We start from the raw sequence: 14,386 nt of genomic DNA on the forward strand, positions 1-14,386 counted from the left end.
ATTATTCAGTATAGAAACTATAAAATGACCAGTGGAGTAGCCAAAATATTTAATAGTGACATTCCTACAGTGAGAGGAGGAGGGCATGTTAAGTGAGCTCAAGCTTCATCTATTATAATTGTATGTTCAAAGATATTATACAAAGCTAAAAAAAATCAAGAAAGAAAGTTGTTCACAGATATGGAGGGAACTATAATAGCAGAAATGATTTAACATGGTTCCTTCTCAAAATGAAATAAATTGATCTAACTCATTAGAGAAATTATTTCAAGTGACTACAGAATAAAGGATATCCCTAGTGGGATAAACCAAAAAGACTAAAAGAACTGTAAAAAAATTTAAAACTCTATTTAAGTAATCATATTATTGGTGAGAATATTATTATTATTATTCCAGGACCATGTTTGTGTTGTGGGATAAACAAAATGAGTAACTTTGTGTTCTTAAGAACCAGGAATTTTGATGTGGAAGAAAGGAATATGCACAACTGTCCTTAATCAGTGTAAAAAAAAAAAAAAAGAAAAGAGTATTATAGATAGACAGATATAGATAGATATAGATGAGGTTAGGTTAAAAAAAAAACCCAAAACCTATAGTACTGAATTTCACTTGAAAGCATCAGCATGAAGATATGTTGCATTTTATCTTTAAAATATACATATGTATGTATTTCCTAGCTCTAATGTGGAACATGCTAAAATCAATGACCAACCCAGTGAAATAAACACCCCTAGTACAAACATAATGGTCCCTAAATATTTTCCACCAATATGAACCAGGGTTCCTTGGAGAACTGACTGATTGAAGATCTGCAGCAGGAAATGTACAAGATGAGCCTGGAATGTCTTAACTTCCTTACTTTCTAGTAAGATATCAGTGACTACCAGAGTCATGCGAAAAACCTCATGAACTAATTCAAAGAGTTAGTCAAAGACAGGAAAATTGAACATAAGAAAGAATGACCATTATGAATTGAAATATATTGAACATTTAAGTCCAGGAGTTTACAAAGATACTAAAAAACAGGAAGCAACCTCATGGGTTACTTTTGGATGATGCTAAGGACTAAATCATTATTTCGAAAACTGGTAAGTAAAGGATAAGAATCAAGCCTGTATACTGACATTCCAATACAAACTGCACCCCAGGGTAACCAAATGGTCAATAAGGAGAATTTTCTCTTTACAGAAGAATTCTAGCTAATGTCGTAAGACAGAATACAACCATTTTGCAACAAATTAATTAATGAATTAAAACACGTAGGCAATGATCGTCAATGGCTGCTTACTTCATAAAAGGAGAGCTAAGTAAACATTTTATGCATTTTTATGGTGGAATAATCATTTATGAACTATTCTTGCCAAAATATTTGAAGTCTCATTAAGTCTCTAGCTTTCAATTTATAGGGAATACAGGGGTCAGAGGTATGTGTTAAATGACATCACAGGGATGTGATCAGCACAATTTAGGGGGAAATTCTACAGGTCAAATGACCTAGTTTCTTCATTATGTAAATTGTAAGGGAAAAAAGAAAGCCAGAAGATATATAGATTAAAAGACTTAAAAAGATTTATCAGTTACCAATTGTGTGGATATTATTTGGATCTTGATTGGACTAAGCAAACTGAAAAAAATTATGAGGCAATTTGGGGAACGTGAACATGACTAGCTATCTGGCAACATTAAGAAATCATTGTTGAAGTGTGATGATGTTATTATGTTTTTTAAAAGAGTCTACATTATACAGACAATACTGAAATATTTATGGATGAAATGATCTGATGTTTGGGATTTGTTTCAAAATTATGTGTGTACAGGGAGGGAGGGAGCGATTAATTGAAATAAGATTTAGCCATGGTTAGATAACTTAAAACTGGGCAATAGGTTTATGAAGGTTTATTATACTATTCAGATGGCATTTTTATGTTTGAAATTTTCTATAATAAAAAGATGTTTTATTTTTCTTAAAACAGTGTTTTGTACCAGAGGAATGGGGAGGCAGGAGACTGTTGCTTTCCATTGTAAACCCTCCTGTATTATTTGTTTTATTTTTAGATATATGCATATATTTCATTTCTAAGAAAACAGCTCTATTAATGAGATAAGAAATACACATATATTAAAAAAATTTAACCAGTCTATGATTTAGTTCTAAACTGAATGTTATATACTAGCAGTTCTCAAAGTGTAACCATGGACCCCTGCAAGGCCCTAAGACCCTCTTAGGGGTCTGCAAGCCAGACTATTTTCATAATAACACCAAGACATTACTTGCCTTTTTCACTGTGTTGACATTTACACTGATGGTTCAAAAACAACAGTGGCTAAAATTGCTGGTACCTTGCCATGAATCAAGGCAGTGGAATCACTATACTAGTCATTGTATTCTTCACCATACAAAAATAGAAGGCCAGTTTCACTTAAGAATGTCCTTGACAATGCAGTAAAAAATTGTTAATTTTATTCAATCTTGACCTTTGAGTACATCTCTTTTTAATATTCTGTGTGACAAAATAGAAAGTATACATAAAGCACTTCTGCTGTATACCAAAGTCTAACGATTGGAAGAAAAGCCTTTGTGTGATTGAGTTGCAATCTAAACTAACTGCTTTTTCATAGAACCCGATTTTTACTTGAAACGATAACTGACAAATGATGGTTATTTGCCCAACTGGGGTATTTGGCAGACATTTTCTTGAAAATGAACAAAGTAAGCCTGTCACATCAAGGAAAACAACTCAATGTATTTGTTGGCAATGATAAAATTCAAGCTTTCAGGCCAAACAGAGGTTTGGAAAATTTGTTTCTGCCACCATGACCTTGTCTGCTCTCCTTCACTGAAAGATTTTTCTGATGCACTCACTTAGCGATATTAACAAATGGGACTTTTTTAATATTGTTAAATGAAATGTGTCAATATTTGGGAGATCTGCATAAATCAGTGAACCAATATTTTCCAAATGACTAAGGCATGAAATTACAATACCATGCATGCATCCATCAAAAATCCATTCAAAATGTAAGTGGCTATAGTGGGTTGAATGGTGACTGCCCCCCCCAAAAGATTTTCAAAATGAGATCATCCATCTTATCCATCTAAACCCTAAATCCAAAGACAAATGTCCTTATAAGAAACAGAAGAGGAGAAGACACAGAGACACATGGAGGAGGCCTTATGAAGACAGAAGCAGACAACCACCAGAAGCTGGGAAAAGGTAAGGAACCCATTGTCTCCTAGCGTCTTTGGAGGGAGCACAACTCCGCAGACACCTTAATTTCAGACTTCTGGCCCCTGGAACTATGAGAGAGTGAATTTCTATTGTTTTAATTCACCCAGTTTGTGTTCATCTGTTATGGCACCCCTAGGAAACGAATACAATGACCAATGGGTTTTAGTGTAACTGAGTACAAGTATATTGACATGGATTCAGAAGCTACATTGCATCTAATCTTTAAGAAACTACCACTTAACCATAATTTTTGAAAAGGCTTTAAAAATAACCCTGTTTTTTCCAAATACATAACTCTGGAGAACTTATTTTTTTATATACTTCAATTGAAACATATTGTAGCAGTCTGAATGCAGAAACAGGTATAAGAATTCAGTTGTCACCTATTAAACCAGATACTAAAAAGATTTGCAAACATATCTATTAATAATAATGCCAATTACTAACATTTTTAGCTCTGGAAAAAAGTTATTTTTCATATATAAATATATGTTTTTATGTTAACATGTATTAATAATAGGTATGTATTTTTAATTTAAATAAATATTTTTAAACTTCTCAGTTTTAACTTCTAATATAAATGGCAATAATCCACATAAATACAAACTCCTTAGGGTCCTCAAGGAGTGTAAGGGGTTCTGGGACACAAAAATGTTTGAGAACCACTGGTATATACAATCAGTGAAAGAGGACAGATAAATAGGGCCTGAGTAGTCAGGAAAGGCATCATGTAGGTAAGATTTCTGCCCTTTTTGAGCTATGCGTTGAGTTTTCAGGGACAAAAGGCAGAAAAATGTCCTTCCAGGTAAAAGAACCTCATGAGCATATAATACCCTTAGAAGCAGGTCTATGCATGATAAGATTAAGGGAGACTGGGCCATCAATAAATACATAAATATGTAATCTTATATATCCAGATTATTATTATCTTTTTTAAAACAGTAGATACATGACTCAATTTCAGGACTCTTGATTTGTCTTTTGTCAGTCCATGACTTAAAAGGAGTTGGGGTTTTGTAAATGTGGATACCATGTTATTCTTCCCCTAATTCCTTGTATGCTCCAATTAGATGGAATGAGTCCTTACAAGAACTAAACTAGCCAATCACAACCCCCCTCTGAGTCTTCATACATTTTTTTACTCCACCTGGAACACTCATATCACTACTTTTTGCTTGGTGCATTCATTTGCTTGGGCTACCATAAACAGGTACCACAGACTGGGTGGCTTAAACAACAGAAATTTATTATCACAATTCTGGAGTCTGGAAGTCTAAGTCTAAGATCAACATGCCAGCAGAGGTGGTTTCTTCTGAGTGTAGATGGCCACCTTCTCCCTGTGTCTCCACATTGTCTTCCCTCTGTGCATATTTGGGTCTGTATTTCCTCTTCTTGTAAAGACACTGGTCATATTGCATTAGGGCCCACACATGTAACCTCATTTTAACTTAGTACCTCTTTAAAAACCCTTTCTCCAAATACAGTCTGAGGTGATGGGGGTTGGGACCTCAACATATGAATCTGAAGGGACACAATTCAACTAACTCCTACTCACTCGTGGGGAATCAGGCTGAATCGGACTTCCTCAGGGAAACTTTCCTGGACCCTGGTCTTAGGTGAGAACCCCTGTTATACCCACACAGTGTCCTGTACTGATCCTATGTATCATTTACAATAGTCATTCCGTTGTTTCATGACTGTCTTGCCCACCAAACCCTAAGTGCCATGTGGGCAGGTACTGTGTCTGTTATGCTCACCATGGGGCCCACAGGGTTTAGAACAGTGCCTGATATACAGGGTCACTCAGTGAGTAAGGGAATGCTGTATGGCATCACAAAATTGGAGAGTTTCAGAGACGAAAACTCAAGATCTGCAAGCCTGCCAGAAAGCATTCTGAGTACTGAGGCAACAGCCCTCCGCAAAAAATGTACAGGTTGAGCACCCCTAATCTGAAAATCCAAAATCCAAAATGCTCTAAAATCTAAAATGTTTTGAGTGTCAACATGATGCCAAAGGTAGAAAATTCCACTCCTGACTTCATGTGATGGGTCGCAGGCAAAATGCAGGCACACAACACACAGTTTTATTCAATGTCCCCATGGGGGTTCCTGTATGCTACCCTTTTAATCAAAGCACAGCATCACAGGTGGAGACTGAAAGCTTGCTGTTGTTTGTTGTTGCTGTTTCTAATAGCTGATACAGGTATTCTAGTGATGCTACTGTGCTGCTTAGCTATCCTGAACATATTATTTTTTGTCTATATTATTGGTATTTCATATTTTTATTGTTAAGTACTTATGTGTGAATAAGTGTAAGAAAATGATTGCTTATGATTAGCATATAAATTCACAGTCAGGAATTTATATCACAGGATAGTGATGCCAAACAACCATGGATTGTCCACATGGGTGGCTGAGATAGTGACACCTTTGCCTTCTTATGCTTCAATATATACACACTTTTGTTTCATGTCCAAAATTATTAAAAATACAGTATAAAATGACCTTCAGGCTATATGTATTAATATAAGGTGTATATGAAACATAAATGAGGCCAGGTGCGGTGGCTCACGCCTGTAATCCTAGCACTTTGGGAGGCTGAGGCAGGAGGATCACTTGAGACCAGGACTTCAAGGCCAGCCTGAACAAGAATGAGACCCTGTCTCTACAAAAAATAGAATAATTAGCTGGGCTTTGTGGTGTGTGCCTCTAGTCCCAGCTACTCAGGAGGCTGAGGCAGGAGGATCTCTTCAGCCCAGGAATTTGAGGTTGCAGTAAGCTATGATGATGCCACTGCACTCTAGCCAGGGTGACAGAGAGAGACTCTATATATAAATAAACAAACAAACAGACTTCATCTTTAGACTTGGATCCCATCCCAAGAGATCTCATTATGTATATGCATATATTCCAAAATCTGAAAAATCCAAAATCCGAAATACTTCTGGTCCTAAGCATTTCAGATAAAGAATACTCAACCTGTAGCAGAAGGCTAAGGGAGAAAGACCACTTGAGCCCAGGAGTTCAAGGTTGCAGCGAGCCATGATGACACCACGGCACTCCAGCCTGGGTGACAGAGTGAGACTTTGTCTCTGGGAGAAAAAAAAAAAAGTCCTACATTCCAGGAAACCCCAAAGTACCAGGCCCAAAGTGCCAGGTCATTGGTCACCATACTACACACTCAGTAAGTTTTACTGAATGAACATAAAGTCCACATTTGCTATCTTCTCTTCTTCAATCCAATGTCATCAGCTTCCACTCCTGACTCCCCAGCTCGTTGGCACATGGCACAGTGCTCTCCTCACAGCCAAATCTATTGGACACTTTATAGTCCTTCACAGATGGATCTCTCTATAAATGATATTTAATAATCAGATTATTCATATAGTGAAACTGGTCTTTCTTATAGTGAAACAACCCACTATTAAAATATTTGCATTTATTAAGTATATAAGTATATGCAGATTCAAGGGACCATCCCATGTGTTCTTTTACACATTTCTAAATGTCCTGCCATACTTATGACTTCATTAAAATAATTACAAGATGTGATCAATAGCTGCTAAATATTTTCTGAATAAGAAGTCTCCAGAAGTGATGACTCATGGTATTAAAAAAAAAATTTAAGGCAATGAGAAAAGCAGTTCTACCTTTTCATGAAATCTAAACAAGAAAATAGAACAGTATTTTAGGAAGCTCTTAGTAAATGATTCTCTTTTTTCTTTTAAGTTCTGAAAATATTAAATTATGTATAGGAATGACCTATAAAAATGAATATATAAACAAGTACTTAAATTTATTAAGTATTTTTTAATCAAAGAACAGATTTTTTTAATATCCTAAAAGCAGAGGATTTCCCTCACCCCTCTCATTTCTTAAAACTAAATATGAACCAACTCTTATCAAATAATAATGCCTAGGAATTGCCTGTTTACATATTCCTCTCTCCCACTGAACTCAAAGCTCCTTGAGGGTGGGATTGGATCTTGTTTCTTATAGCATCTCTAGCACCTAGAAAAATAAGTGACTAGCCCAAGTGGGACCAAAAACAAGTGTCTTCAGCAGGGAGTAGGAAAGGAGGGCAGAAATTTTAAAAGGGGGTGATTTTAAATTGTTATAAAACAAGAACTTTTCAGAAGGGAAGGCATTATATCAGAAATGTACATAAATTTTATTTGTAAAACATTTCCAGATATACTCAAAGGAAAGCATTGGCATTAATAAACACTAACTGTAAATTTGTCCATGTGCCAGCCATAATTGACTCATCTTTTCTTGAATTTGTAGAATTTCAAATATCACAGTAAAAAATTAATTCAGTTTTTTTTTTTTTTTTTGGTGAGACAGAGTCTTGCTCTGTCACTCCCCCCGCTAGAGTGCAGTAGCATCATCCTAGCTCACTGCAAGCTCAAACTCCTGGGCTCAAGCAATCCTCCTGCCTCAGCCTCCTGAGTAGCTGGGACTAGAGGTGTGTACCATCACACCCAACTAATTTTTCTATTTTTTATAGAGACAGGGTCTTGCTCTTATTTAGGCTGGTCTCTAACTCCTGAGAAATAGTTGACATAAAAGTGACTATAGTAAGTATAAACTGAGCAATGGTGAATGGTATTTCCAGGCAGCAATCCTCCCGTCTCAGCCTCTCAATGTGCTAGAATTACAGGCATGAGCCACCAAGGCCAGCCTATGTTTCATATCTTTATATCTGTATCTCTACATCTGTATATAAACATACCTAAATCATCTGGAATTCCACACTTCCTGACCTTTCTGAATAAATCAATTATCTCTAATTTCAAAAGCAAACTATTTTTCCTAGAAAAATTACTAGAATTGATACAAAATTATCAAACCACTGATTTGAACCAAATTATCCCAATCTCAAGTCTTCTTTAAATTCAAAGACAAGCAAATTTACATTTCATATGAAATTCAGAAATTAAGCAATTGGTCTAGCAATTCCACTCTTGCTCACATTTACCAAGAGACATGTACCAGAAGTCAGTGTTTGTACTACCCAAAAACTAGCAACAACTCAAATGTCCATCAAGATAATAGCTAAGTAAATTGTGTGACAGTGATACAATAAAATACTATACAGAAGTGAAAATGAATGAGCCATATCTGTACACATCAACATGAATGAATGCAACCAACACAATTTTTAAAGTATCAGGGGAAATCATTACATTTTTATAAATGTCAAAAACAAAAAAAAAATCAATAAGATAGTATTTAGGGATAAATACAAATGTTGTAAAAACTAGTTTTACAAAGAGTCAAGAGAATAATAAACACAAAATTTTATCCCCCAAATACTTGGAGGATGGAAGGAGATAAACTAAACTAGGGAAGAAGCTACATGGGGACTCTAACATCTTGGTCATATTATATTTCTTAAACTGTGTAGTAGGTACCTACGTGTTTTGTTGTTATTCTTTGTATTATACACATACGATATGAATATTCTCTACGTGTTTGTTTAGTGATGTGTTAAAAAAAGAGTAGTTTTCAAAAATATTTTAAACAGTTCAAATCTAAGTCCATTATATGCTTAGAATATTAACCTTTTTAATTTTTTTAAAAAAGGTATAAATGGGAGTTTTTAGTTAGAAAAAAAAGTATCAATAGAGCTACATAATATTTATGATTAACAGTCTTCCAAATGCAAAAAATTCAGTTTAGTAATAAAATAACTTTTCTATCAGATGAAACAAATCAAATTTTGCCCATTTTGCCATATGTTAACCAAAGGTTATTTCAGAAAGTATATTAAACTAAGATTTTCTGAATAGTACAATGTGGATCCATCCCTTAATCCCTTCATATTTTCTTCACCAATCTCTCATATATGCATTCATACAATGAAACTATCTAGTGAGAGTTTCACAGGAAATAATTTAATGGAAAAGACAGAAGTCCCTAATGGCCAACTCTGACATAATGGGTTTCAAATTGATGAGTCCACCATCTTTGGAAAAATAACTCAGACAAATTGATGACAATAGCATGTAGGCAGTTTTCAAAATTAAAATTGATGAGCCTGCTGCTTCTACTTGTCAGGGTAGTGAGTTTATTGATCTCAAAATGGGAATCAGGGCACTGCTGGACTAGTCCTGTGGGTCCCTCACCAAGTCCAGGAGGACCCCAATGCTGGCGATGCCAATAACAGCACTAACAACACATGGCCCCTAAGCAGAATGCGCTCAGAATATTTACACTGCATTAACACAGGAAGGAAGAATCTATCAAGGTCTGACACATTTATAAATTCCCCTAGGTAATACCCAAAGCCTGAGTAGCTTAGCAAACAAATTATTTAAAAAATCTGGAGTTCCCTCCAGCAACTCACTGTTGTTTTTATAAGTTTCAAATTCAGCACAGACAGGGATCAATTCTTTAGAGGTCTCTGAGCATAAATAAATACCACTTCGGTGGCAGTATTTTTAAATTTACCAAAAGTGTCTCCAAATTAAATCTTCTAAGAATTAGAAGAAAGGATTTATATTATATTATATAACTTTCTACTGGTAGTTTTGACTCAGCAGAACATCCTGAGTAAGTAGGAGGAAAAGTAGGAGGAAAAGGCACTGTGCTAGATGCTTTACATACCTCAATAAAAGAGCCAAGCCCGGTGCTGGGGACTTTACAGGCATTACCTCACGTAATCCCAATAAGGAAAACCTTATGAACTCCATCTGACAGATGTGGAAAGTGAAACATTAGGTAACTTGTTCAAATTCACGTAGTTAGTAATCGGCAGTGCTGGAATTCAAGTCGAGTCTAGTTGAACACTAACGCTTGTGTTCTGTCTGCCATGGTATACTGCACAGCACATTTCATTCTTAATAAATACTCATCAAATAGACTAAAAAAACTAAATTGCTAAGTGACTAAAAGTTTGAAAGATAAGAGGATTTTTAGCTTTATACTAAAATGGCATACATGTCAAAGAATTCTTAAATGATCACACATAGGACCATTTTTCCACAACATGGCACCATTCCAGATATTGGTCTCCTCCAGTTCTCCTGCAAGTCTAGCCTTGGACTTTCCAAAACAGGCATCCTGTACTACATACTCAGAAAACTGTGCGGTTGTTTGAACTACATGAAGATAGTCTTTTATTTGTAATCACTTGGTAAGTAAGTAATTAATGTAGGTTACTGAGATAGAGAAGCATGATCCTATGCTTAAAAAAAAAAAAGAGAGAGAGAGAGAGAAAAAGAACATTCAAATGAGGTTAGGGAATAAAGCAGTCTATTTTAAAAATAAACCTCACACCTTAATATCATGAGCACTAACAACTTTCACAAAGCCACATTCAGCCTGATTTGAATTATGAATCGTCTCCTGATGTCATACTCTGGATATTTGAATTGGCCATGAGAGACCAACAAACACTGGCCTGTCAAAATCTAAAATTACCAGGAAAAAAACTTTATTTTTTTATAATAAGAAATCCTAAAAGGTAATTTAAAATCTGTATGTATTCTTTGTACGCCCTCTGGAAAACAGCATGTCAGTGAATACTTCCACAAGGATTTCATCTTCATAAATGTATGAACATTGACTAATTAGGTGTCAACATCTCTGTGTAAGAGAAACATCAGTACATTCTCTCCATTTTTAATGATGTATATAGAGAAACCTGTCAATTGGAAAGTCCAGAAAAGGACGTCTTGTTTTAAATTGTTGGCACAAAGATGCTTCACCCTTTCTTTCTCTCAGAATTCTCCTCAACACAAGAGGGAAAACACAAAAGAAAACACAAAGTCCACACAATCTGAAGACAGAAAGTCAATGGAGGAGTGGGAAACGGACACAGGGGTAGAAGGCGACTCCTGAAGGCCTGCAGAGAGGACACCAGACAAGAGTGAGCTGACCTGCTCTGCAGAACCAGGGAAAAGGCCCAGAATTTGGCAGGACAGGCAAGAGGTGAGGGGCTGCTTCTCTGGAAAAACTGAATGGTCCTGTAAAAAGGAGCTGCCACTGCTATAATCTGTGATGGCACCTATCAAAAAAGTGGGCTAAGAGGGCCTGGCGTGGTGGCTCATGCCTGTAATCCTAGCACTCTGGGAGGCTGAGGCAGAAGAATTGCTTAAGGTCAGGAGTTCAAGACCAGCCTGAGAAACAGTGAGACCCCGTCTCTACTAAAAATAGAAAAAAAAAATTAGCCGGTTGTGGTGGCTAATGCCTATAGTCCCAGTTACATGGCAGACTGAGGCAGGAGGATCACTTGCGCCCAGGAGTTTGAGGTTGCAGTGAGCTATGATGATGCCACTGCACTCTAGCCTGGACAACAGAGCGACACCCTCTCTCAAAAACGAAACAAAACAAAACAAAAAAACAGCTGGCTCACCTTTAATAAATCTGCTATAGTTTGAAGGTTTTGTACCACCCAAAGCTCAAGTTGAGACTTAATCCCCAAAGCAACAGTGTTGGGAGGTGAGGCCTTTTGGGAGGTATTTAGGATTAACATCATTATTAAAAGGGCTTGCGGGAGTAGCTTTGCTCTCTTCTCCTCTTCTGCCATATGAGGACACAGTATTCCTCCTCTTCTTAGGACCCAGTGTTCAAGGCGCCATCTTGGAAACAGAGACTGGGCCCTTATTAGACAACAAACCTGCCGGCACCTGGATCTTGGACTTCCCAGTCTCCAGAACTGTGAGAAATAAATTTCTGTTCTTTATAAATTACCCAGTCTCAGGAAATCTGTTATAGCAGCACAAAATACACTAAGACAAAGTCTTACCCAGATACATAAAACTTCTACTCAGTTTTTAATGTATTTTTTTGGTGATTACTCACTGTTAAGTAATCACTAGGCACTTGAGGAAGAACTGTAACATACAGGACCAGAGTAAAAACAAAAAACATGAAACAAACTAGAATAAATAAAAATAAGAAACAGAATGCTAGGAATAGACAAATGGTTTTTTTCTACAAAAAAAAAACACTTATAGAGACAGAAGATATTATATACATGAAACAAGAACAAGAAACTTAAAAAAAATTAAAATAATAAAAAAGCACAAAGAACAAGAAAGTACTCTTAGAAACTAAAAATGACAGATAAAATAAAAAATTTTATCAAAAAATAGACCAAAAATATCAAGAGGTGGACAACAGGGAAAAAACAGGTAAGAAAATTAGAGGACCAATCTGAAAGATCCAACACACAACTAATCAAAAATCTAGAAAGAAGAAATAAAAAATGTTCCAAAAAATGAACAAAATAAATTTTTTTAATTAAATTTAAATTAAATAAAAGAAGATCTTGAGGCAGGCATGGTGGTTCACACCTGTAATCCTAGCACTCTGGGAGGCCAAGGCAGCAGAATCACTTGAGCTCAGGAGTTGGAGACCAGCCTGAGCAAGAGCAAGACCCTGTCTCTATTAAAAATAGAAAAATTTGCCAGGCACAGTGGTGCACGCTTTTAGTCCCAACTACTCAGGAGACTGAGCTAGGAGGATTGCTTGAGTCTAGGAGTTTGAGGGTGCAGTGAGCTGCAATGATGATGATACCACTGAACTCTAGCTTGGGCAACAAAGTGAGAACCTGTCTCAAAAAAAAAACAAAACTCTTAAAAGTTTTCAGAGAAGAAGAAACAAGTCACATACAAAAGTTCAGGATTAAGAATGGCATGGCCTTTTAACAGCAACAGTAGAAACTTAGAAGACAATAGAATGATCCTTTAAAAGTCTGAAGGAAAACAATTTTCCACCAGAATTCTATAACCAGCCAAACTATCATTCTAATGTGAAGGGAGAAGGCAGGCATTTTCAGACAGGGTAAGGTTAAAAAATGACCTCCCATGCACACTTTCTCAGGAACTATTAGACTATATGCTCCACCAAAGTAACAAAATAAGCCAAAAAGGCAGCAGCAAGAGAATTTCCAGGCTGGCAACTGCACAGCAGCATCCCAGATTGGAACTGAAGGACAGAGGACTCCCAGAGGAAGATTTCCAGGGGAGAAATGGAGCTGAGGGATTCCAATCTGCAAGATTTGAAATTTTATGGCAAGGCTGTTACAGGGGTTAGGAAGAATTAGAGACAAATTCAAAGAAAATCACCACTTTAAATGAACAAAGGAACAACCTAGTTACTATATGAAGTGGGGAGGGTGGAATATTTAGAACCTGAGTGAGAAGCCCCTGTCCTCAAGTATCACATAATCTAATTATGTGTTAGACAAATAAACAATTATAGTCTAGGGTAAAAACAATTATAAAAATTTGTCTCACTGGAACTTCAAACTCCTGGGCTCAAGTAAGCCTCCTTGCCTCAGCCTCCTAAGTAGCTGAGACTACAGGTGTATGCCACCAAGCCCAGCTAATTTTTAAATTTTCTTTAGAGATGGAGTCTCACTATGTTGCCCAGGCTGGTCTTAAACTCCTGGCCTCAAGCAATCCTTCTGCTTTGGCCTCCCAAAGGGCTGGGATTACGGGTGTGAGCCACCACTCCTGACCCTATCCTAGCACTTTTTACCCTAGACTACAATTGTTTATTTGTCTTTACAATTAGGAGCTAAATTTGTCTAAACAATTATAGTCTAGGAGATAATCTATAGATAGGATGAGGACCAGTGTTTTTCAAACTTTTTGACCAAGACCCATTAAGAATTATGAGTCAATGTATTAGTAAGAAACACATTTTACATGGTAAGCCAGCACCATTTTACATGGTGAGCCAGAAGTGTGACAAAAGTACATGAAGGAATATTACCACTTTTTATATACAACACATTTTGATATTTTCTATTCTGGTCTATTTTATTCGAGGCTTATAAATGCTGGTAACAACCCACTAAATTGACTTCATGAGTCACTAACGGGTTGTAACCCACAGTTTTTAAAACACTGTAAAAGACTGTGGGATGTTTTACTAAAAAGAAAAAAGGGACCAGATGCAGTGGCTCATGCTGGTAATCCCAGCACTTTGGGAGGCTGAAGAGGGAGGATTGCTTGAGGCCAGGAGATTGAGACCTGCCTGGGCACTATAGTGAGACCCTGACTCTACAAAAAAGTTTTTAGAAATTAGCTGGGCATGGTGGTGCATGCCTGTAGTCCTAGCTACTTGGGAGGTTAAGGTGGGAGGATTGGTTGAACCCAGGAATTTGAGGCTGCAGTGAGCTATGATTGCACCACTGTA

General features: G+C 36.6%; 1 protein-coding gene across 1 annotated transcript in view; it reads right to left on the reverse strand.

Annotated features, from left to right (window-relative positions):
- The window catches only part of LOC123644474 (serine/threonine-protein kinase Sgk3), a 123,156-nt gene that overhangs the window by 85,610 nt on the left and 23,160 nt on the right, over positions 1-14,386 (reverse strand). The window lies entirely within an intron of this gene.

The sequence above is a fragment of the Lemur catta genome, chromosome 9 (genome assembly GCF_020740605.2).
Source record: "Lemur catta isolate mLemCat1 chromosome 9, mLemCat1.pri, whole genome shotgun sequence".
Classification (NCBI taxonomy): Eukaryota; Metazoa; Chordata; class Mammalia; order Primates; family Lemuridae; genus Lemur; species Lemur catta.